General features: G+C 36.8%; 1 pseudogene; it reads right to left on the bottom strand.

Annotated features, from left to right (window-relative positions):
• Positions 1 to 21868: 21868 nt before the first annotated feature.
• On the bottom strand, positions 21869 to 22568 carry LOC113920803 (annotated as a pseudogene).
• Between the last annotated feature and the right edge of the window lie 4059 nt (positions 22569 to 26627).

Raw genomic sequence — 26627 nt, 5'->3', positions numbered from 1 at the left:
GGGCTCCAGTAGCTCCGGCCCAGGTTTCCACTCCAGTCTCACATTTGCTTTTCCTCAACATTTTAACTGCTTATTAAGTATTTGTTGCATGACTGATGAAAGCATTATTTGTGAAGATTAAGTACAATTTTGATTGACTAGGATCACTCAGTAATAAGTGTCAAAGTAAGGTCTCAAACCCAAGTCTCTCTTCTAAGCAGAGTTTATTTTATACCACAGAATAGCACAGAATAGCAATGTTTAAAAAAAAATAGTCTAGTAAGGTTCTATAAAAGAGTATTTTTTAAGGACAAGACCTCAAGTTTTATCCTCAATACATTCTGCTATATGTCTAGCAGTATTTTTTTTAACTGTTTTGTATCCAATAAGCTGATTTTAAAGGGATTAAATATAAAGAAGAAAGAAGATCATGGGGCACCTGGGTGGCGCAGTTAGTTGAACATCTGACTCTTGATTTTAGCTGGGGTCATGATCTCAGTGTTGTGAGATTTAACTCTGCATTGGGCTCTGCGCTCAGCAGGGAGGCTGCTTGACATTCTCTCTCTCCCTCTGCCCCTCTCCCCCAAATAAATAAATAATAAATAAATATAAAATCTTTACAAAAAAGAAGAAGAAGAAGGAAGATCACTTGAGACTTTAACCAGAATTTACTATTCATATAAGGCAGATAAAAGTAGTGATTGAAGGAATTCAGTGATCAAAGCTAAGTGATAAGGGAAAGGTGAAGACTACAATGAAATAGAAAGCATATGTTCTGTCTAAATATATTCACATCCACGTTTTTTTTTAAACAATATTTCTGCCAAGCAAAATGTATCTGTGGGCCTATACTAATTCTCATTGTTTTCAACCCTTACTTCAATAATAGCCTGAATTAGAAGCAGCTTTGTCTAGAGATATCCAAATCGGTAGCAGAATTTTTCTCTTATAGCAAATGTTATACTTCTTGGTTTAAGCTGAACATTAATTACAGTTGTTCATTCCACAGATGCTTGATGACAGAAAAAATAGAATATTTGACCAGGAGACAACAGGAGGAGAAAAAAAAAATGAGAACATGCTGTCATGGTGTTCTCTTAGAACCTTGCATGGGGAAAATGTACAGAGAGAGGGAGAGAAGAAAATTTTTCTGCCCCACAGTCTTCATGAATCCTAATTTTTCAGCATCAAATCTAGGCTTCTCTGGAGGACTTTCAAAGCCATTTGTAAAGGAAAGCAGCTAATATTATTGCTGAGGTCTAAAACGAATGACTTCTCATGATGCTCTAATGTAGTCAAGAGAAACCAGTTCATTAAAGGGATGTTGGATACATGCCTGACTGCTACCTCAGTCTACCCAACCTTCTTTTTTTATTTTTTATTTTTTTTATTTTATTATGTTATGTTAATCACCATACATTACATCATTAGTTTTTGATGTAGTGTTCCATGATTCATTGTTTGCATATAACACCCAGTGCTGCATTCAATACGTGCCCTCTTTAATACCCATCACCAGGTTAACCCATCCCCCACCCCCCTCCCCTCTAGAACCCTCGGTTTGTTTCTCAGAGTCCATAGTCTCTCATGGTTCGTCTTCCTCTCAGATTTCCCCTCTTCATTTTTCCCTTCCTACTATCTTTTTCTTTTTTCTTTTTTAACATATACTGTATTATTTGCTTCAGAGGTACAGATCTATGATTCAACAGTCTTTCACAATTCACAATGCTCACCATCCTTCTATATCATGGCAGGTGTTGGTAGTTGACCAAAGCACTCATTTCAAATCGAGCCCCTTCCAGGTCTCAAAATTCTTTTCAATATAAGGAGTACTACTCTTTGATTTTTATATGACTTAGATCAAATTTAGCCTGGAAGGCATCTATCCATCTATATCTATGTCTATAATCCTCTACCTAGAAAGACATGACAATACAGATAATACAGAGCCTAGTAAGCACTGACATAGCTAGAAGAGTAAAACGAATGAAACCTGATTTAGTGACAGAAACAGCCCACCCTGGATATGGGCCTTTTAGACTCATGACTATGTGCTTCATTTTTATGCATTTTCTCTTAAATCAAGCCCTTATATATTAACTGCAACGTTCTCCTATCTGCCCTCCTTGAATCAAGCCTCTTGCTTCCTATCTACCCCACACATTAACTAGATTAATCTACCATAAATTCCACTTGCATCTTGTCACTCTCTTGTTCAAACAAATTGTTATCTTCCATTATATCCAATAGTTCTTTGTCTATTCATTTTATTTATTAAAATAAAAAGTGCTGTGATTCAGTAAATTTGGGGTACACTGAGTTTAGCTATTGTATTTCTTAGAGAAGAAGTCCCTACTTACATGTCATGGAACAGTAGTATTTTACACAAAAATCAGACTGGAAAATCTTACCATAATACAAGCATAGACAAATACTCACTTTAGGGAGTATTTCCTGATCACAGACAGCCTGATAAGAAATAGAATTGTATTGATTGGTAACAAAAATATAAACTAGGATAAATACTCTGGAATGATGCTGTGCATTGAAATCCATATTTTTGTTTGCAGTCCTACCATTCTTAATTCATGATTTGCCTATTGTAATTATCCAAGCAGATTTAGTTTTGGTTTTCTTTATTATATCCTGTTTTTCTCTCATGCTTTAAGAATGGCTTTTAAAGCCTTATTTATATTTCTAAATTAATGGTTCGTGTAGTGAAATAGGACCTAGCAGTGAAAGAAGAAGGTAAGCACTCAAAAATGAGTCCATAAATGAATTTCAGAGTAATGTTTGCTGACAAAATTGTGTTATGATTTTCTTTTCTCCTAGTTTTCCATCCGTAGATAACAATGCCATATGTTTGTTTTTATGGTCTTTACTTTGTCTTTTATAGGGTCTGATAAGCAATTTGAAGTCTGAAAATAAAGATCAACTTTTTGCATTTCCAGGGTGATATTAGGACTTCGTGGTTGTTTGCACAGTTCCACTTAAAGATCACAATCTCAAACACATTGATGAATAAAAATGTCTTCTCCATGCCTAAGGAACCAAAGTAAATCTGCAAATGCTAAACTGTAGAGTGTCCCAGGAAAGGACATCACGTAGCTCTGGCCTTTAAGTAAAATTATATATGAACACAAATGCATTTCTCGATTACAGGGAAATGTGAAAAACAATTACATGGAGATGTGACAATGGTAGCAGTCTGATACTGCAGATGTAGAGAATCGCCCTTTATACCAAGCATCCTCGATAACCCAAGTATGATAGGCAGAATCATGCCACCCTCCCACCCCTTGCAAAATGTCTATGCTATGCTTTAATTCATAGAACTTGTGAATCTGTCACCTTCCATGGAAAAAGCGAGGCTTTGCAGATGTAATTAAAGTCAAGGACCTTAAAATGGATTGATTATCCTGGATTAAGTAAATGAATGTGATTTGATCACAAGTTCTTAAAAGTGGAAGAGGAAGGCAGAAGAATTCGTCAGAGACATGTGCCATGAGAATGACCCAACCACCATTCCTGGCTTTGAAGATAGAGGAAAATGGCCATGAGCCAAGTAATGTGGTGGCTTCTAGAATTTGGAAATGACCCTCAGTTTATAGGTAGCAAGAGTGTATGGACCTTGGTCCTACAATGACAAAGAACTGAATTCTGCCAATGGTGCCCATAAATAGGAAATAGATCCTTCCCTGGAGCCTCCAGAAAGGAATGCTACCTGCTATTACCTGGTGAGATCTGTACTGGACTCTGAACCTACAGCACTGTAAGATAATAAATTTGTGTTGTTTTAAGCTATTGTTTATGGTAATTTGGTGCTGTGTCGACAGAAAACTAATGTACCAAGTAACGAATAACATCAGGAAATCACATTAGAAGGATATAATGGTAAAAAATATATAGCATGGATTTACATAGTTAGAGACTGACTTTTTGAAACCTTAGAAGCAGATGCAAGTATTCATCCATGTTTTCTTGGGCAGGCCTATGTCCTATGCCCTCTCCATGCATGTCTATTGATGGTTTTCAAGTGTAGGCAACAGGACTTCCTAGGGGAGTGTTTTTCATGGATGGCTTATTGCTAACAACTACTCTTATGCACATTCTAGAACATTCACTTGTATATTGTCATTTTACTCTTTGTAACAGAGTGGCAATTATAGATTAAGAGTAAATATTTCAAATTGTTAAATAAGTCAAACTTGTTACCAGAACTGATTTTTCCCATAATAATAGAAACATAAAACAAAATCATTAAGTAATAAAGCCTTGACCATTTCCTTGTATACTCTTTTTTGAATTCTTATTCCATTGTTGGTTCAACCCTTTGGTGATTATGATGTTTTATCTTACATCTGCTTGGAAGAGTCTCAAAGCCAGTTGTGTGAGTTCTAGGTACTAATGGTATTACAGTAAATATTTACACAACTATTAGTAGACATTTAACCTATCCTTTTAGGCCTTGATGAAACTCTAGATTTATTTGACACTTTGATTATAACCAAAAGATGCAATCAATTAATTTAAACATATCCATTTAACTTTTATTGAGTACTTACTACATGTTAGGTACTGCTACAAGTATATAGAAGATGAAGTTCAACCCTGGGTGACATCACAGTTCATTTGAGGAGTCCTGGTTGTCAACAAGTAGGAGGAGGTTCTTGATGATCCAGAGAACTGGTTAGCGTAAACAATGCTAGTGGGTTAGGCAAACTTTCTCCACTAGAGAGTGATATCCTTTGATTTATATGGGGCTAGAAACTTCTTGAAAAATTTCTTGAATTCTGATGTCACAACAGGTGATGTACAAGAATGCCTGTCACCTTAGTTGAATTGGGAGGAAGAGCTAAATTACAGAAGTTTGATTGAAAATCCCTAGTTAAAAATCCCTTCATAGGGAAATGACGACTAACCAGAAATTCCAGAGTCACAAATAGGGGCTGGGAGGTAGAGGGGAAGAACATGTGGACCTTAGGAGACCCGTGGTATCCCAAGTTCTCACTGAGTAGTGTAGTGGTTGGGGGTACAGGATTCAGAGCCAGACTGCCTGGGTTCAAATCCCAGCTCTGCCACTTAATAGCCTGAGCTTCTTGGGTAAGTTACTTCTGTGTATTTTACTTTCATCAGTTGCAAAGTGGAGATAACTATATCTATATTAGAGAGCTTTTGTAAAGATGCAATGCGTCTGGGGCACCTGGGTGGCTCAGTCGTTAAGCGTCTGCCTTCGGCTCAGGTCATGATCCCAGGGTCCTGGAATCGAGCCCCACATCAGGCTCTCTGCTCTGCGGGAAGCCTGCTTCACCCTCTCCCACTCTCCCTGCTTGTGTTCCCTCTCTCGCTGTGTCTCTCTCTGTCAAATAAATAAGTAAAATCTTAAAAAAAAAAAAGACGAAATGCATCAATACATGTAAAGTTCTTAGAAAAGTTTCAGACATGTATTTAACACAATCAATGTAGCTCTCATTCATAGCCCTGGGATGAAGGACTGTGGGGCTTTTCTAAAGGAGCAGAACAAAAAGAAAGAGAAGCCACTTTTCTATTTGCAGGTGAGAGAGAAGCTCTGGAGACCAAGTGAGTCACAGAGGCTTTATTCGGTGGCTTAGAGATGAGAAGCAGAAGGGAGAGCAGAACCCAGTCTGGAATGCAGTGATGGTGCAGATACTAGCCAGAGAAAGGGAGCAGCAGCTGAGAGCAGAGGTGATGGAGAAGCAGTAAGCCAAGTGACTCACCAGTGGCTCAAGGCATAGGGGTAGAAACTGGTGGCACGCTGGATGGCCCCATGGCAGTGACAGGCAGTGGTCCAAGCAGAACAGGCAGAGGGTGGCCTGGGGCAGAGTGACCCGAGACTGATTCCAGAAAGGAGTATAGTACAAGACTGTCTGGGCAGGTTTACAGCTCGCATATGGTGGTTTTGCCTCTTGGGGAGGCACCTGTAGGAGATTCTAGAGAGAGGAGAAGACCTATAAAGGGGACAGGGCAGAGGTTCTGTGTTCCAAAGGTAGGAAAAGGCTTTTAAACCACTAAGTTTTGTGTCTTTTAAAATGACCTTAATGTACACACAATTTGGTGAGAATTGGGCAAACTTCAGGTTGCACAAATTGCATGTTATATGTAATGTGATAGCTCTTCTAACAGAAGGATCAAGTGCAAGCCCCGAGAAGGGAACAGATTTGTCCTGAACACACTGGAAAAGTTGAAGTACTGAAATGGAGAAATGATTTAAAGAAAAATTAAAATAAACTGTGCTAAGGCTATGGATAAGAAGGAAATTTAATTAATTTTCTTTTTTTGCATTCTACTTATGTTAGTGCTTCAACCATAATTATATATATCTTTGTTTTGGGTGCTGTATAAAGAAGTAATGTTGTATTGGCCTTTGATCTCCATTTTTTTATGAACAGATTCTGCTGATAGCTTCTGTCAATCATTTACATTTATTGTGCATACTTTGTATACCTGACCCTTTCTTTAATAAGCAGTGAGGAGATGGTATGCTCATTGAAAAACCATCTCTTCCTTCTTCCGAGAGCAACTTTCTAAATGGTTGTAGCACACAAGAAGAAAATGTCACAAAGCACCTGTGAAGCTTATGCAAATATATGTGCAGTTCACTGCAATGCAATAAATTGTGTATACAATAGTCAAAGGGAATGTGTGGAATTGCATGCTTGTGTGTGTGTGTGTTGCTTTAGAGTTGGCCTCTACTCCCTTGATATAAAATAGTGTCAAAGGAACTTGTAGTCCTAATACTTTTAATATTTAGTGTTTCCTTATAAAAGCTACATTTCAGAATTCAGTAGTCAATAGCACAGACATAAAATATAATGTTGAAGTCAGATTCAATAAAATTCACTTCACATTTTGCTACAATAATTGATCATAGCCTCTGAATTAGAAAGAACTCAGATGTCAGATACTTCAATGTTTCTCCCATTGCCCAAAAGCTTTCTACATCGTCCCTGAGAGATTGCCTCTGGAATCTGTTTGCCGTTCCAATCTCATTGACGCTTCTTTAGTATTCTTCCCTAGTTTCTGGTTTTCTTCCAGGCTCTGAAATAACGTGTACCAGGAGTTATCTGCTTTCTCATTTCTTCTCACTCCTTCTCCCTTTTGGACCCCTTCCCCCTTTCTTCTTTACCCTCTTTTCCTCAGTCTTCCCTAATAACTAAAGTAGGACTTTTAATACGCGAGTCTGTTCTTGATTCTCAGGCCCCAGTCATGCATGTTCAGCTGTACGATAGACCTTTTCAGCTAGAGATTCCATTAAAACCATGCCTGGACATGACTTAGCTCCTGCGTCCTCTACTGTGGTTTATGGCACTACCCTATGCTGGGTTCAAACCCCAAGTATCTCTACATCTTTCCTCTCTCTTCCTCCCTATACCAAGTTAGGAGAGAGGAAGAAATGAACAGGGTCTTTGTTTTAGCCTCACTAAGTAACAGTTCCTGGGACCGCTGAACAATTCAGGTAATTGCTTTAAGCTTCCATTTATCTAACGAATGAGCTGATTGGAATAAATAAATTCTAAAGTTCTTTCCAACGCCAACATTCTGTTTCTATGTATGATTCCAACTACTATCAATTCTATTGCAATCAGTTTTTGTTCTCTCTCTCTCCTATTCTCTATTTCTCCCTTCATCTCTACTGATTCCATCCCCATTACCTAGACTTTTATGTCTTCAATGGATTTTCCTCAGTTAGCCATTTCTTCAACTTATCATTCCAACACATTGTCTGAGTAATTGCCAAAGTAATTTTCCTCAAATATAATGACGGTGATATCCTTTTTTGTTCACTAACCTGCAATGACTCACTTTGTCCTAAGGTTAAAACCCTAACCACAAGATCTGACTAGAAACTATAGTTTCATTTCCCTCTGCCTCTCTTACCCATATTCATCTGCAGTTCTAGAGGTCACTTGAACTACTTGCTCTTCCCAAACATTTCTTCTATTTTCTAGGCCATGCTCCTTAGCTCAGTCTGTTTCTTCTGCTTGGAATTTCCTTTTCTTTCCCTTTCTGTATGTCCATGTCCTGCTCATTGCTTAAATTCAAAAGAAAAGACTTCCATGAAGATTTCTATATAAATTGGGCAAGAATGCTAACTACTATGACCAACAAAACTTAAAATCTTAGTGGCTTAATGCTAACACCAATATTCCATTGGCCAGAAGTTAAATGATAGAGTGGCTGAGAAATGCAATCTAACTGTGTGTCCAGAAAGGAAAAGGAGTGACTTTTTTTGAACACATAGGTCTTTGAACTTTCTTTGTTCCCTTCCCCAAAGAAGCTAGAAATAATTTCTCCTTTTAGAAAACACTCAAATCCGTTTATGCAGCAAAAATTCTAGAATTTTATTTTACCATAATTGCTGATAGTCGATATTCCAGACATTCATACAATTTGACCATATTTTCAAATGAATTCTCATAGGCTTGAATATAATATTCTCATATTTTAAAATTTCCTATGTGTCTGGTTTTACACTTCTCTTTTCATCCTGAAATTTGTTAATGCTCTTCATCTTATTTTCTTGATTATATTTGTCAGATGTTTATTTTATGTTACCTTTTCCAAAGACCAAGATCTTGGATTTGTTTTTGTATTTTGTCTCTCATTCCTCTGGGCCCCTGCTCTTACTCTCTATTTCATCCTTATGTATTGAAAATGCTTTTTTCTCTATATTTCCAATGTCTTGTTATTTATTTAATTTAAGTAAAATAATTTCAGTTTAATAATTGCCTCTGACTAGAGTCTTGGTCCACCCTCTACTATACTACAATGGGATCTTCACTCTGCCACTTGTTACATATTTTACGTTGGAAAAATGACTTAATATTCCAAGCTTCACTTTCTGCAAACGCAAATACAATATGACATTTCTAAGAGGCTTGTTGTGATCATCAAATGAGCTAATGCATGGGATGCAATCAATGGAGTCCATATCACATTTAAATACTCAATAAATGTTAGTTCTTTTTGGTTTTATAATTTTTGGTGTTTTCTATTCTACAGTGCTAATTTGTGCTTCATCTGACTCAGTGTTTATTTAGCAGTGAGTTTTAAACTTTTTATATTGTTGGAGCTCTTTGTTTAAACTTTGTTTAAATAATTGACAATATTTTCATTGTGTTTTGAAAGTGTATTTTAAACAATTTTGGCTTTGGAGAAGTGATTTCCATTCTCTTCATGTCCTAGGCTATTTTCACTTTTTTTTTTTAATTAACATATAATGTATTATTTATTTCAGGGATACAGGTCTGTGATTCATAGGTCTTACACAATTCACAGCACTCACCATAGCATACCCTCCCCAATGTTCATCACCTAGTTACTCCATCCCTCCTACCCCCTCCACTCCAGCAACTCTCAGTTTATTTCCTGAGATTAAGAGTCTCTTATGGTTTGTCTCCCTCTCTGGTTTCATCTTGTTTCATTTTTCCCTCCCTTCCCCTATGATCCTCTGTCTTGTTTCTCAGATTCCACATATCAGTGAGATCATATGATAATTGTCTTTCTCTGATTGACTTATTTTTCTTAGTATAATACCCTCTAGTTCCATCCACATTGTTGCAAATGGCAAGATTTCATTTTTTGATGGCTGCATAATATTCCATTGCATATATACACCACATCTTCTTTATCCATTCATCTGTCGATGGACATCTTGGCTCTTTCCACAGTTTGGCTATTGACCAGCTTAGCATTCTTTCTTAATAAAGCACCAGAATGTTACTTCTTGAATGTTATTATTCGCACTTTGTTTTATAACAAAAGCACCATATAAGAAAAGGACAAAGGTGGCAGTGAGATATGAAGAATGCTAATGTTAAATGTGAATGCGGTTTATATTTTTCCTAAATTTGCAATAATGCTAAATATATTAATGCAGATCTAAGACCAATGCAACCAGATGAACCTCAAGCATAATATGAAGAAAATAAATCATGAATCCTGCAACCAAACAGAATATGCTTACTAATACAATTAATGAAATAAGGAATTCTCTGACCTATAGGACTGTGCAATTCAAATAATTTAAATAATCACATGTTATTCATCTTTATCCATTCATCTGTTGATGGACATCTAGGCTCTTTCCATAGTTTGGCTATTGTGGATGTTGCTGGTATAAACATTGGGGGTGCATGTGCCCCTTCAGATCAGTACATTTTTATCTTTGGGGTAAATACCCAGTAGTGCAATTGCTAGGTCATAGGGTAGCTCTATTTTCAACTTTTTGAGGAACCTCCATACTGTTTCCCAGAGTGGCTGCACCAGTTTGCATTCCCACCAACAGTGGAGGAGGGTTCCCCTTTCTCCACATCCTCACCAACATCTATCGTTTCCTGACTTGTTAATTTTAGCCATTCTGACTGGTGTGAGGTGGTATCTCCTTGAGGTTTTGATTTGTATTTCCCTGATGCCAAGTGATGTTGAGCACTTTTTCATGTGTCTGTTGGCCATTTGGATGTCTTCTTTGCAGAAATATCTGTTCATGTCTTCTGTCCATTTCTTGATTGGATTAGTTGTTCTTTGGGTGTTGAGTTTTTTTTTTTTTTAAAGATTTTATTTGTTCATTTGAGACACAGAGATACAGAGAGAGAACATGAGCAGAGGGAGAGGCAGAGGGAGAAGCAGGCTCCCCACTGAGCCAGGAGCCGGATGCAGGGCTCGATCCCAGGACCCCAGGATCATGACCCGAGCCGAAGGCAGATGCTCAACCATCTGAGCCACCCAGGTAGCCCTGGGTGTTGAGTTTGATAAGTTCTTTATAGATTTTGGATACTAGCCTTTTATCTGATATGTCATTTGCAAATATCTTCCCCCATTCTGTCGGCTGTCTTTTGGTTTTGTTGACTGTTTCCTTTGATGTGCAAAAGCTTTTTATCTTCATGAAGTCCCAATAGTTCATTTTTGACCTTGCTTCCCTTGCCTTTGGCGATGTTTCTAGGAAGAAGTTGCTGCAGCTGAGGTCAAAGAGGTTGCTGCCTGTGTTCTCCTCTAGGATTTTGATGGATTCCTGTCTCACATTGAGGTCTTTCATCCATTTTGAGTCTATTTTTGTGTGTGGTGTAAGGAAATGGTCCAGTTTCATTCTTCTGCATGTGGCTGTCCAATTTTCCCAGCACCATCTGTTGAAGAGACTGTCTTTTTTCTGCTGGACATTCTTTCCTGCTTTGTCGAAGATTAGTTGACCATAGAGTTGAGGGTGCATTTCTGGGCTCTCTATTTTGTTCCATTGATCTATGTGTCTGTTTTTGTTCCAGTACCATACTGTCTCAATGATTACAGCTTTCTAATAGAGCTTGAAGTCCAGAATTGTGATGACACTGGCTTTGCTTTTCTTTTTCAACATTCCTCTGGCTATTCGGGGTCTTTTCTGGTTTCATACAAATTTTAGGATTATTTGTTCCATTTCTTTGAAAAAAGTGGATGGTATTTTGATAGGGATTGCATTAAATGTATAGATTGCTCTAGGTAGCAAAGACATTTTCACAATATTTGTTCTTCCAACCCATGAACATGGAATGTTTTTCCATTTCTTTGTGTCTTCCTCAATTTCTTTCATGAATATTCTATAGTTTTCTGAATACAGATTCTTTGCCTCTTTGGTTAGATTTATTCCTAGGTATCTTATGGTTTTGGGTGCAAATATAAATGGGATCAACTCCTTAATTTCTCTTTCTTCTGTCTTGTTGTTGGTGTATAGGAATGCCACTGATTTCTGTGCATTGATTTTATATCCTGCCACTTTATTGAATTCCTGTATGAGTTCTAGCAGTTTTGGGGTGGAGTCTTTTGGGTTTTCCACATAAAGTATCCTATCATCAGCAAACAGTGAGAGTTTCAATGAGTCTCTGTTTATTTTCTGTCTTGAAGGTGTGAATTTTAATATATATCAAATCCTCTATGTCCTTATTCATTTTTATTGAATTAGTTTGGCAGGAATTGATGTGAAGTATTGAGGTCTCCTGCTATAATTAGGATTTTGTTAAAAATTTTTGTATGGGTTTTTGTCCTTTACATTTTGATTCTTTGTCACTTGGTACAAACATGGGATAATGAATATGACTACATTTAGATTGTTTCTTTTATAAGACAATATAATTCTCTTTGCCTTTTTAATAGATCTTATCTTGAATTCTACTTTGGCCAGTATGAATATTGCCACTTCCATTGTCTTTTTGTTTGCATTTTACAGATATATCTTAGCCTATCCTTTATTTATAACCTTTCCAAGTCATTTTGTTTTAAGTTTGTCTCTTGTAAACAGCATATTGTTGAATGTTGTTTTCTACTCCAATCTGAGAGTCTTTGCCTTTTAATTGGGGAGTTCAACACATTTACATACATTGTCATAACTGATATGTTTGGTCTTACTTCTGTCATCTTGTTTTATGGGTTCTATCTGCTGTGCTTCCTTGCCAGTTTCTGTTTCCTCCCTTGATATTTGGACCATATTTTGTTTGCTTTTGTCATTTGGAGAGATTTAAAAGAGAGAACTTCTGTTTCAAATTCTACCAATTATATCTTTAAGTTTATCTTATACACATTTAAACCAATATTTCTCTAATTCTGATACTGAAGAACAAAATAATGTCTTTGGTCTCATCTCCACATACTAGGTTTTTGCTTTTCCTACCTCCCTATGCCAACTCCTAGTTTATGACATTAGCTCTTCTCTTTTATTTCCAATAAAACTTTTTTAAATTATTTTTTTTATTATTATGTTATGTTAATCACCATACATCACATCATTAGTTTCTGATGGCGTGTTCCAATAGAACTTTTTAATGGGAAGTTGAAAAATGGTCTATCAAATACTTCTAGCATGTCATCATCTTTTTATTTTTTCTGAGCACCACTTCATGACAACAGAGGAAATTAAGACAGACGATGGGTCAAAACTATGCTTATTTAAGTGAAGAGTCAATTTGGTGAAATCAGTCACCAAACTCCAGCTACACCACCTTGGCTTCAGTTCCCAGGCACACAAAGCCTTTCCCCCACCATTGTTTCTTTGACCAATCATGGCCCCCTTTGCTCCTTCAAGTCTCCCTTAAACATCATCTCCTCAGAAAGTGTCTCTTTAACCAAAAAAAGTATAGCTCAACACTCTATCATTCTCTTTCTTAAACCTCTATTTTCCTTCATAGTATCTATCATCATGCAATCATATATTAACTTATTTGTTTGTTTTATCTGTGAACTTGATTAGACCATAAATTCCATAAAGACAAGAATCAAGTCTATATTATTTACTACAGTATATCTTAATCCTAACAGAGTGCCTAGTAATATAGCAAGGGCTTAGGAGATACTTGTTGAATGAATGAATGAACTGAGGGCCAAGTGTGCCAGTGTGAGACATACCCTTTTATATTTTTCACAACAAAGTCTCTGCATAAGCCAAATAACACAAGCTCTTGCTCCCACCTAATACATTCCTTAAACGTCCTGAACAATGCAATTCTCCCCTCCAAGTATTTCTTGGAAACCAAATAGTTCAGAAACACATGTCAGTATGGGACTTAACTGCTTTAGTGCTATGTATGCCCATCAATTCCTGCCAGGTATATACTGCATCTCTTTTAATCCATGGCTGCTGTGCATCTGCCATCTCCTGGAGATATCCCTAGGGTACCAACACATTTGTTAGACACTGGAGTCTCTTTCACTACTGTGCTAGATGTTGACCTTGTAATGCTGGAGTCCTCATTTTGCACAACTCTATATGTTCTTCACTGCAGTGAGAAGAATGTGCAGGTCTTGCACTCCATGGTAGACTTTGTCATGGGCCCAGCAGTAACTCCATGGTAACTCCAAGGGCCTCAGGTCCTTTATGAAAAGTTTCCTGTCTTTGCTTATAAGATTAACTCAGGTGCCCTTCAGTGAGTTTGAGTGCAGAACAGATGCTATTCTGATCTTTCCATTCATCATTTCTACCTATCAATGGACTAAATGTAGCAAAACATTCTCCTTTCATTGTAGGAAGATACATTAGAATCAATCTTCCTACCTTGCTTATCAATTTTGCTTGGCCATGAAGGTGAGACTTGTGATCTTTATTATATACATAAGAGATAAGGATCAGTGAATTATTACTGTTAGACATTTATGTAAGTTATCCTAGGTTTTCTTTGAAAATATTCTTTTATTCTTACCTGAGAAGCTACTTCATTCTTAGATTTATCTAAAAGAGAAACAAAAACTTTGTGATACGTGACAGTGGATGAGTTTCTAATGAAGAAAGTTAACTAATGGGCAACAAACTGAAACCACCAAATCTTTTCATATAGACCACTGTGTAAATTCAGTCTTTGGTCTCTTAGGAGTCTACCTCGAAACCTACAATATATCAGCTAGAGGAAGGTCTAACCCTCACTGGTCCAGAGGCTCAGAAAACTATAGCCAAACTTGGATGGTGGTAAAGAGAACTAGAGATGTCTACTGAATTGATTCTATTCTCTGTTTCCACACTTCCTCAGCAAGGACACTTATCTTCCCTTACACTAGAAAATTTATGGTGGATATTTGCACTTCTGTAGTGGAATCTATGGAATGGAAGTCCTGGACTTATTTCTACCTTTGCCCCAGGAGCCAGGCAAGTGGCAGTTCTCCTATCTGTGCTAAATAATCATAGATGTAGCCACCATTTACACATGGGGTAATCCTTTCTTAATGGCAAAGCAATCTCCAGCAAAGTGTTAGGAAATGTATTGCAGAAGCCAGGATTTCCCTTCAGAGCATGGAAGATTTTGAAGGAATAAAGGGCAATTTTAGCATCTTTCTCTTAAAAAAGAAATTCCTTATCTGTTTCTCGTGCATAATGATAACTAGCAATTATAAAGTGCTTCACTTGCTTTACTGAAGAAAGAGGCAAATAGGGTAATCAGTAGAGCTAGGAGATGAGAAAAAGACATATAGGTAGCATTTTTTGAAAGAATGGGCCAGCTGAAGTACAAATAGGTTATGTCATTGTAAGTCACTAGACACTACCCATAATAAAGAGAATTAACAGGGGACTAATTAGGAAAATTCCCCTGAAATAAGATAATGTAGATCTGGAACTGTAGAGAACATCTGGTCAAACTTCTTTCATGTTGCAGATGAAAGAACAGAGTTCCAGAAAGTAGTATATGTTACATAATTAACTATTAGCAGAACCAATACCAGAATGAAGGTTTCATGACTCTTTGTGCAGTCCTTTTCTTCCTGAAACCCAGAAAAACCAAAATCATTCATTAACTATGCCTCTGTCCAAGCAATTATGATATTATATTTTAGTTGTTTACTGTTGAGCTTTCACCTTTCCAATTAAACTGTTTGTTCTTGGAGGGACGTAAAAAATAAATCTTTGTATCTCTTGGATAGAGCACAATGTCTGATACATATGGAACACTCAGTAAGTGTTTATTATATGTGGCAATGAATAAATGAGCAAATGTAGTTCTATGCACTTGAACTCATCATTTTTTTCTTTTTTTTTTTCCAAGTTCCAAAATTTTCTGACCTGCAGTTTTGTTCCTTTTGAAATGGAAAATAAGTAAAAAGTAATAATAAATGCAGCCAAGTCTGGATTGTACATAGGTAGGTTTATGTGATGTTTCTCTATGTCATTGGCTCCCCTAGTATCTCCTCATATATTTGGGACTTGTCTACCCAAGCAGGAAAGGGAGCTGTCATTGATTTATAATTAAGCTTGTCATTTTAATCTTCTAGTATCCTCACACAATTTCTTTCATCTCATTTTGAATGTAATGATGGTTCATTTAACAACCTAAAAGTATGGAATCTGAGAGTCTAAGTTCTAGGATAACCCCAAGGAAATACAGTTGTTAATTCCCTTAAGGATGGTGTTAATTCAGGCACAAATTGCCATCTTTTATTTTTCCCAAAAGAAGGAGATTGAAACTATGGTAAAGGGTAAATGTTCTCTTCCATTTAGGGTGAGATAAAATCCAAGACCTTCTGAAGGTGGGTTATGTAGCCTAATTGCTTGAATATGCCATAGAGGGGCCATATCATTGTTTGGGAATGAGAGGTGCCTAATATGGGTATGAGGTTTAGTAAGGAATATTTTGTGGGCTTTCAGGAGTCCTTGACGTTTAGTGGATTTGCCCTTTCTCCTTTCATTATAACCTACCACTGCTTGCATGAATTGGGTAAGAGATGCTTTACATTATGGCATGGGTTTTTATTTCAGTGCCTGCCCTTTCCTATCTTCTGGGGTGTGTGAATAAGATGTGTTTGTACAAGCTGTTTGGTCTTAGAAACTTTTGTAATTGTTTAGGAAGATGAAGGGATTGAATTCAGATATTGACCAACACTGTATGTGTATATATACACACACACACACACACACACACACACACACACACACACACACACACACTATGTGGCATCTATAAGATTTTGAACAGACAAGGATTTTAACCCAAGCTACTGTTGGGTAGGAAAATTTTTCCTCTGTTCTTCAAGGATTTTCTAGCTGGTCTAAGAACTAAATTGATATGAGACAGATTAATCAGAGAAAATCAAATTTAATTTTGTACATATAGGAAATCTACACGGACATGAGATTCCAAAGACAGCCAGGCAACATGAAATTTATGTGTCATACTGAACCATGGAGAAGGAGTAATGATCTGGGACTTCAAAGGAAAGGAATGCAATTCATAGACTGATGAAAAAGAGTAAATGTTTGGTAAACAAATGTTTGCTAGGCCATACAGAAGTGATGGGACATAGAGGGAAATTTGATCAAACAGGCCTTGCTAGGTTCCTCCCTGTCTACCATACCTAATTCATATTATAAAGTAGTTATCTATGATGATAGCACTCTTTCTGGAGCAGCTCTTCTATCTAAATTCTTTTAGGCAATTGTGGGTAGGTGATGTCAAAGTTTCTTCCTGAGTCTTTTGGACCTCAATTGTTTTCAGCTCCAAATAATCTGCATGCCAAAGTGGCACAATTTGGGGCAGCCTGCCCTTGGCTGCTACACTACAAAAGTTTTGTACCTTAGCATGTTTATCATTTTGGAGAGATAGTAAGATTTCATCTATGCAATGTTAATTTCATTAGGGTTAGATAGGAAGGTTATTCTTTCCTTAGGGAGCTACTTTAAATAAGGCACTTCCTTTAGAAAAATTTCTTTTGCATTGTCTATTAAAAAAATAATTAAAGTCCTATGATCCTGTAGGAAGCTAACTTGAGCCCACATTTCTCATAGTATATACATTATGTAGTTAAGTGGATTCCTATAATATTCTATGCCACATTGCTTTAAGGGTAAGAGAAGGTGCAGGTATTGTGGGGTCATAAACTTGGGCAATTTGCATTCCTCTTTAAGAAAAATGATACAAATTTAAAGATATGAAATGCCTTTGGCTACTCTAACGTCCTGCTCACAATTAATGTAACATACGGCAACAGAGAATTCAAAACTGAAGGAGGCAACAGTCTTAGTGAATTGGAATTAGAAATATTTTACAAAAACAAAAGATATATCCTCCTAGAAACCTTCCCAGGGACTTGGAAGGAGCCCATGAAAGTGAAGGCTCCTCAAGCTACATTAGCTTAAGACACGGAAAGCACTTCTAATTCACAATCTCTCTCCCTCACAAAGTCTTCTTGAGGTCCTACTACGTACAAAGGGAGAAACAAATGCAAATATAAGATGCAAATATTTTCTGCCTTGAAGGAGCTCAAATGGTTACAAAAATTATGAGTCCTGTAAGTCTCTTAAGGACTTGAGTTTCTTTCATTTTCCATAGTCTATAGGACTAGGTTTGGGTACCCAACATCTGTTTGATGATTACAGGGCAGAGTATAATAATAAATGTCAGAGAATTTTATATACACATATTTCACATATTTATAAAATTTATAAAATAAAATATGAAAGTCTTTGTCTTCTTACTATATATGTGTATGTGCATATGTATTATACAGTCAGAATGTATATATCTTCTATATATTATGTATAGTGTATATTATACTCCATGTACCTAGTAAGAAGTTATATAATGAGTAAGAAGTAAGAATTATTATGTATGTACACATTACATATATCTTCTAGATACTACATATAAGTAATATAAACTATGTACAAACTATATGTAGTAAGAAGATAAAGACTTTTATATTTTATTTTATAAATTTTATTTTATAAATTTTTAAAATTTTATTTTATAAATATTATAAATATGTAAAAATAAAAATATTTATCTTTTCCCATATGTATATACATATGTGTATATATATGTGTATATTTATATAAGAAGAAAATACATAGTGTGAAGAAGATAAAGACTGGAAGACGGGTGCTGCCTGGGTGGCTCAGTTGGTTAAAGTGTCTGACTCTTTGATTTTGGCTCAGGTCATGATCTCATGGGTCGTGGGATCCAGCCCCACATCGGCTCCATGCTCAGGGCGTTGTCTGCCTCTTTCTTCTTCCTCCGCATGGCTCCCCCGACTTGTGCGCTTGCTCTCTCTCTCTCAAATAAGTAAATAAATCTTAAAAAAAAAAAAAAAAAAAGACTGCACAAGGCATGATGGCAGCACATTGTCCTCTCTACAAGGAACCTTTCTCATGTTGCTGTTGAGCCTTGGCTTGCCTGCCCCTCTTTGCTGCACAACCAACTTAGACACTGATTTCTCAGGTGGACAATGCCTGCTTCAGACTGTTTCGGACCAGTCACTGGGGAGGTCAGAATGAAACCTTTCTCATTACCATCAAAACCTGTTCTAAGCATTTGAAACTGAACAAATGTGGGAGCTAAGACTTGTAGAAAAAAACAGTAAAAGACATTGATTGCTGGTATGTCAAGATAACTCTATTTGTGTTCAAGATAGTATTTGTATTTTACAAAATAGTGTACTACTCAGGGGTGCCTGGGTGGCTCAGTCAGTTAAGCGTCTGCCTTCGGTTCAGGTCATGATCCCACAGTCCCGGGATCGAGTCCCTACTCAGTGGGGAGTCTGCTTCTCCCTCTGCCCCTCAACCGCTCATGCTCTCTCTCTCAAATAAATAAATCAAATCTTTAAAAAAAATAGTGTACTACTCAAACTAACACATAAAAAAAAAAAAACACATCCAAAGCTTAAAAAAAAAAAAAGATACAGTGAGTCTTAGAGCTTTGATGTCTCCAAATAACTCCATATGGTGGTCTAGGACTTCTCCTTTTCACAGAGTGATGATGCATGTCTGTTTTTAATAAGTAGATAATTCTGCTCCGTGTCAGCACTTGCAGAACCATGATGACCTGATTTTTGCTAAGTTATCTACACCAGTGTGTGTGTACCTGTAGAAAAGAACCTAAGAAACTAGTAAAATTCTGGTTACTTTTGAGCGTGAAGAGAAAATTTGTGTTAGCTGGATAAGACATTTGACTTGAGTATAAAACATATGTAAGTTAATAATAAGGAAAAAAATAACAGTGTTTTTCTGACCCTTGTACTGTATCTTTGCTTCCGTGAGTACCAATTTTTACTCAGTGTGAATCATAAAGAGAGCTTGAAGTTTCTGGTCACTTCTACTTCAGGGCATGAACGCCAGCGACAAAGTGCTGCAGGAAGGGTGATGAGTTATTTAAAGATTATTTATATCTTGTGATTGCTATATCATCAATAATAGAATAAGCTGACATTAAATGACAAAATAAAACTGTTAGACATGCATTGTACATAGGCACTGACACCATGCCCCGTGTTTCTGATTATCCATAATTTATAAAAAGAAAATTCAGGCACTCTATAAAAATGTATTGTTTTCCAAAACCATGACAGTTAATATTTTTGTTCAGAGTATACATAAAATAATGAAAAAATATTTAATGGAGCTTGTTCTGAAGAGCTTAGATAAGCTAGTGATCAAAAATCATAAAATCCAGGTATGAGAATCTGAGCCTGATGAGTCATTCTGGTTCTCAGTGGACTAAGCCCAAGTTTGCCACATCCTTAAGTCTGAAGACAGGAGAAGGGAGAATGATATTGAGGCAACCACTCTTCAAAAGCTTGTAATTAAAGTTGAAGTAGAATTATATCAACAGAATATCGAATTTGCAATGGATAAAAGCATCAGGTTCACGAGGGGTGTGGTAAATGTTCACTTTCCTGTGGGAAGCAACTCCCTAGAGCAACAGCAGTGTTCAAGGCCTAGTGTTCCTCGACCAGGAACTCAGGGTTATGCTTTATGAAGCTGATCTTGAGTTTGATGGGACACAAAATTATGTGTCTCCAGAGATGCCACATCTTCATCTTTTCCTATCTGCTACACCTACTTTTAAGTTTTAAAATACCTTGAGAAAGACAACCACCTACACTTCACTCATTTAATTGGGTGTGATTTCCTTTCTTGAGTGGTCGGTCATCTTGTTTGATTGGTTCCAGTGAGAAAAAGAATGAAGGCATGGAGATGTCTTCACCAGAGACCCCAGCGCTCTTTCCTAGAGCCTGGCATATGATCTTTGTTGTTTCAAAACCAGATAGCAAAAAACCAGAGAGAGCTTGTAAGCCTTTACTCTGCCATCTACTACTTGTATAGCAAAGTACTGTTAATAATAGCTTAAATGCTTTAGTTGTCAGTCATTGCTCTTTCTTTGTAAATGTTACCCATTTCATAAATAAATCAAAACCTGCAGACCTTAGGTTTTCAGAAACTTGAATGCTTTTGTTAAAATTGTATGAAGCAAATTCACAAACACATGATTTATATTATCTCAGTGCACCACTGGAGATGATAGAATATACTATTTAAATTAACTTCTCTCCCAACAAATGAAATCAATTCTCTTCTTAGGTTACTTTTCATCTGCCTTTTGTCTTGTTGCAGGATCTTTTCTATTTCTCTCACTCATTCATCTATTGTGCCCTTTCCTTGATCTGATAGCATTAAACATATAATTAAGTCATAAAGGAGGGAACTGATGAGTATAGCAGATGGTAATTGCTTCCTACATTTGAATGAAATGATATGCATTGCTACAATTTACAGCTCTCGCCTCATATTTTATTCAGGAACCTTTTATCTCTTTTCCTGCAGAATTATTCTGCAATAAATTTAACATCTTATCAATAGCTCGGTGATAGTAGCAGAAACAGAGAAAAACTGAACTTTGTGCATCTTAATGTTTAAAATAATTTTCTGCAATAATTGAATTATCTGGCAGTGAACATTCACATAGAGAACCTGAATATTATCTTCCCTTTTTTGGGGTCAAGCCTGTGATTAGAGGAAAAGAAAGACTCTTTAGATTGACAAATTATTGGCTGAAAAAGTTTGACACTAAACAAGAAGCTTCCGGATCTGCCTTTTTTTTTTTTTTGAGAAAGTAAGGGAGGTGTATTTGCCCCTTTCCATGCCCTGCCAAGTACACAATGACAAGACAGTGAAGGTAGAACTGAGATCTCTAGGTCATTTTCACCTAGCTTTTCAAAAATTATGGGGAAATTCAGGAAGCTGAAGTCTTGCTCCATTTCTTGGAATTATGTCCCATGAGGTCCATATTACTTACTAAATGCTGAACATGTGGAAACTGCTCTTGGAAGTCATGTGTTGTCTCCTAGGACCTGAGGGTAATTTGCTACACTGCAGGGTCAGTGTAGTAAAAACAATAAAAGCCCTCCCTGACACACTTACATTATTTGAGACCATTGTTAAAGACTGTGATTTTGAATCACTGCGGGTCTATAGGAGACAAGCAGTCCCTCTCAGTAATGCGTGTAATATTTCCCCTTATGACAGGATTATCTGACTCCTATGGGAGAGTTGTTATGGTTTTGGGAGGTATAAACACACACAAACACACACAAACACATGTGCATATTTTTTTTTTTACATTTTACAGTCTTTAATTAAGCACATAAAACTGTACTATTTAATATATTTCTCCACGAAATTTTTGTGAAATTCAGATCGCAGCGTATCATTTACAAATCTTTTGTCTTTCTTCTGATCATCTACACCTTTTGCACAGTTCTTGAAAACAACATCATCATCCCACCTTCTTTTAACTTTGAAGTTGGCCTGAGGCTGGGATGAGCCAGTGAGATTAAGGAGAGGGTTTCCACTCAAAATGTTTTCCATACGTATTCTTTCTTCTTCAGCTTTCTGTTCTTGTTCCTTCCTGGCCTGCTTGCTCTTCAGCTCTTTCTTGTTTAATTTTTTCTAGTTCTGCAAGAAGAGCTGCAGTATCATCATCATCACCCTCCTCTTCAAAATCTTCATCTTCATCTTCCTCATCTGTTAGAGGATCATCTGCATCAAGGTTGGCAGCAGGAATCTGGTCTAACCGAGGCTTCTTTGACACTGACGAGGAGGTTGTATGTTCTCGTGTTGGACGATCTCTATTTTTTTCTCTTGCAGCAGCTCACTCTCTCTCTTCCAGCTCTCTCCTGAAGTCACGGTTGCGAACCTCTTCAGGGGCATCCTGAGTAGTTTGTCTATATTTTATCTTTGTATGAGAAGGTAGGTCTCTACTTGAATACTGTTTTGAGAGTTGGCTCAAATCACCTTCTCCTTTTCCTCTCCCACCTTTTGCAGGTTCAAAAGTTGGCCTAGCTGCTGTTGTCATCTTTTATGCTCCCAGAAACCTCTGTGCCCAGGGAAACACATGTGCATATTAAACACAGTCCTACTGCAGGTACCTTAGGTGCAAAGCTGCTGGCTTTTATTCGTCATTTGATGCATTTTTATATACATGGACAGATATTGACCGTGACAATTTCATTCAGAAGCATTACCATATGCCTTTACATCACTAGCAGGCAATGGAGCCCTTATGAGAGGAAAAGAAAGAAGTCTGATCACCTATTTCAGTTATTGGTAATAAAAGAAAGTCCCCGGCAGAATTGTGAAACATTTTTTTTCATGGTCTCTACTTCCTCCCTTGCTCACTCACCTCTCACTGGTCCAGAATCCCCACTCTCATTGGAGAAATTTATCTTTTGCTCTTCTAGCAATAAACTAAGTTTGAATAATGTGTCAGAAGGTAACTCCTATCTATGGCATACACATATTTGTGTATATATGTTAGTAATAATTAATATTATTAATTATATTAACAATAATAATGAACATATTTTGTATTTCAAAAACTACTATTTTATGCATGGATTACATTAATTTATGCGAGAAACATTTACTGAGCACCTACTGTGTGCTCAACACAAAGTTAGGCTTTAGAGATACAAGTATAAATAAACAAAAGACATGGTTCCTGCTTTTCAGTTCAATCTAGACATCATGCAGAACAATAGAAGGCTATATGGAAGCCCAGAGGAGAGACATCACGGTCATTCTAGGTGGGCATAATCGACCTCCCAGAGCTAGTGACTTTGAGTCAAACCTGGAAGGAGAAATAGAATTATTGAGGCAATTCCAGGCAGGAGTTCCTTCTGTAGAGAACTCAAGAGTAGGAGTGGGTTTGGTATCGATGGAACCAAGGGTGAAAGAGGAAAAGAAGCAAAGGATAAGGTCAGAGGAATAGACTGTGGTGGTGGTGGTCCTGAGCATGTTTTGGAGGTAAAATGTTTTTAGAGCAGAATTCTAAAAACCATTGCATGATATCTGTTCTTGTTGCAGTGAAAGAGTAACAGACTATAAAACTTTTTTGATCTATCTATTAAGTTTCAAGCAATGTACAAGAATTTTTTTTAGTGTATGTCAATGACATTATTCACAAGGACTTTGCAGAGTAGATATTATTATCCCATTCAAACCGGAGAAAACTGAGATTTCAGGAGGCCACATACCTTATTAAGTTCGTGAAGATATTATGTAACAAAACTAGTTCTAGGATTCAAATACTGGTGTTCAGATCTAAAAATCCACTTTTCTGGGAGGACTGGGTGGTGCAGTCGTTTAAGCATCTGCCTTCCAGTCAGGTCATGATCCCAGGGTCCTGGGATCGAGCCCCACATGGGGCTCCCTGCTCAGTGGCAGCCTCTTTCTCCCTCTGCCGCCGCTCCCCCTGCTTGTGCTCACTCACTCTCTCTCTCTGATAAATAAATAAATAAAATTTTTAAAAAAAATCCACTTTTCTTTATTACTCTTTGCAGCCTGTCAGCATCCGCAGGCTCCATTTTCATAACCTTTAACTAGGGCCTATACTTGGTGAGCCCAGGTTACAATCAACTCAGTGTAATAAAGGAGAATTTGTCTTGCGTGTATTTTTGAATCTGAATTACCTTGAAATTTGGATTACTGATATTTTTTAAAAGATTTCATTTATTTATTTGTCAGAGAGAGAGAGGGAGAGAGAGCGCATAAGCAGGGGGAGAGGCAGATGCTGAGGGAAGAGCCGACTCTTCACTGAGCAAGGAACCTGGTGTGGGGCTTGATCCCAGGACCCTAGGATCATGACCTGAGCTGAAGGCAGATGTATAACTGACTAGGCCACTCAGGTGTCCCTGGATTTATTAGCATTAAAAAGCTTACATTTCATGAAAGTATGACCTGGCTGTTCTTCTTTAGCAGAATGACTCAATAGATAATGGAAGATATTCAGAGTATCATAGAAAATGAAAAAAAAAAAAAAAAAACCTGAAATTTGACTCAATTGATATTTTCCTTTCTGTTAGTGCCCTCCCAATAATATTACTACTTTATTTACTTCTTATAATAGATCCTATTTTGTTTTAGCATGCCCAACATTTCATTTGTGGGGGGATAACTGCCATTATTCCCCAGCAAATAAAAAATGATTATTGGAAGAAACTTTTGTGGAAATATTTCAAAGTATAAATCCCTTTGTTCCAAGTTCAACATTACCTGAAAGAGAAAAAAAAAAAAAAAGCTAAAGAAACAATAGTACGTCAGAATGGAGAAAGCATTATTTTGGCATAGAAACTGTGAGTACTGAAGACCCCAGCTTAGGTAGATCTGGAGATTTTATGTCTAAAGATAAAATATGAGGGGTCCAAATTAATCCCCCACTTAAAAATCCCTAGGTAAATTTCATTAATGAGAAAATATAACACAATTTATTCTGGAGTTTTGAAGATTTTAACTTTTAAAATTCACTCAAAAGCTTCCTTTGCCAGGAAAATTCTAAAATGTTTGTGGATTCTTTATCATACCAACTTATAGTACTAAAGATGGGGTGTAGATATAAGGGGATAAGTTTAAGATAAATTATTTTAATTTCTGACAGAACTAGCAAAAATATACAAAAGATAAAATTGCCTTTTCTTTTTTAATGCACTTCGATGTTTTAAATGATCAAAACCATGGCATTTCAAATGAGAGGAAAAAGCGAATTTCTAAAACTTCTGGCTATCTTTCTGATGAATGCAGAAGTTGGGAATCTCGGGGCAAAGTCTAGACTATAGGTGGAAATTTGGGTGTTATCGGTGTATTGAATGCAGCCTGTAAATGGTGGTTGGAACCATGGGTGTAGGTGAGATTGTTTATGGAGCATTTGTAAAATGATAGGGAAACCAAATGAGAACCCTGAGGAACACTAACCTTTAATGGGAGGAGGAAGGGCAAGGAGGATGAGCCCAAAAACTGATGGAAGAGATAAATAGCTGGAGAGATGGATGAAGACTCAAGAAGGAATGGTCATGAGAACCCCAAAATGGAAAGCATCAGAAAGTGTGGATCAGGACACATTGCTATGGATTCTTGGTTAATTGCATGAGGCAATGAGTAAGTCATCGGTGACCTTTGGAAATGCTGGCAGGTTTGTCAGAGAGAGAGAGTTTGCCCTTACTTTAACAACTAGCTTTTTATTCACTGCCCTAGGGGTCTTCACAAGCATCAGGTGTTATGATAAATATTTAATGTTCGAATGGAAAACAATTTCCTACTATACTATAAATTAAAGACATCTCTCAAATGATTGTATATCAATCCACCATGTAGACTGTTCAGTTAAATTTTTCCATCTTTGGATAATTTCTCCTAATTATTTATTGGATACTAATTCCCCACCCGAAATAATTTTAATACTATTTAAGTTATTGACTTCCAGAGTCACTAGCACTTAGTAACAAATGTCTAATTCATACCAAAGGTCAGCTCCACATCTGTTCCTGTTTCCTTTTCATCTACCCTTCAGAGCCTCCATATTCCCTCATCCAGCTGCTTGATGCAAGGACTGCAAACCTTTTTGTAGGATGGACAAACTTGACTATATAAACCCTCCAAAATGTTTCTTTCCCCTTAGTCTTTAATTGGGTTCATTTTCTTTCCTACCTTTTTTTCCTTTTTCTTCCCAACTGAATTCACATCATTCAGCCTTCCTTTTAATTTTCCTGTTCAGCCCAGACTTCTGGCTCTTTCTATCACTATTTCTCTGCCTATATCTCTTCCCTTTCCATGCTTGTTCTTATCTGTCTTTGTTCCCTATTATATATCCCTGCCCTTGTCAATTACCCCGGTAGTAACTGCTAGATATAAAAGTAACAAAAAAGAAATGAAAATGTATAAGTTTTGAATTTGTCAATCACCAAAGCAGGTAATACCAACTCTAGAACCCTGTGGGACAACACAAATTCTCTTTAGAATCTCTGTTGGCTTAAATGTCTACCATTTTTTTTTTATTAGACTTGCTGGTCATTAAATGCTAGCATTAAAAATAAATTTAACTCATTTATTTTTGTTATTTTACTATTTTAATTACTTCTAT

The sequence above is a fragment of the Zalophus californianus genome, chromosome 3 (assembly GCF_009762305.2).
Source record: "Zalophus californianus isolate mZalCal1 chromosome 3, mZalCal1.pri.v2, whole genome shotgun sequence".
NCBI classification, from domain to species: domain Eukaryota; kingdom Metazoa; phylum Chordata; class Mammalia; order Carnivora; family Otariidae; genus Zalophus; species Zalophus californianus.
Note: the sequence above shows the minus strand (reverse complement) of the source record. Positions and strands in the feature narration are given on the sequence as shown.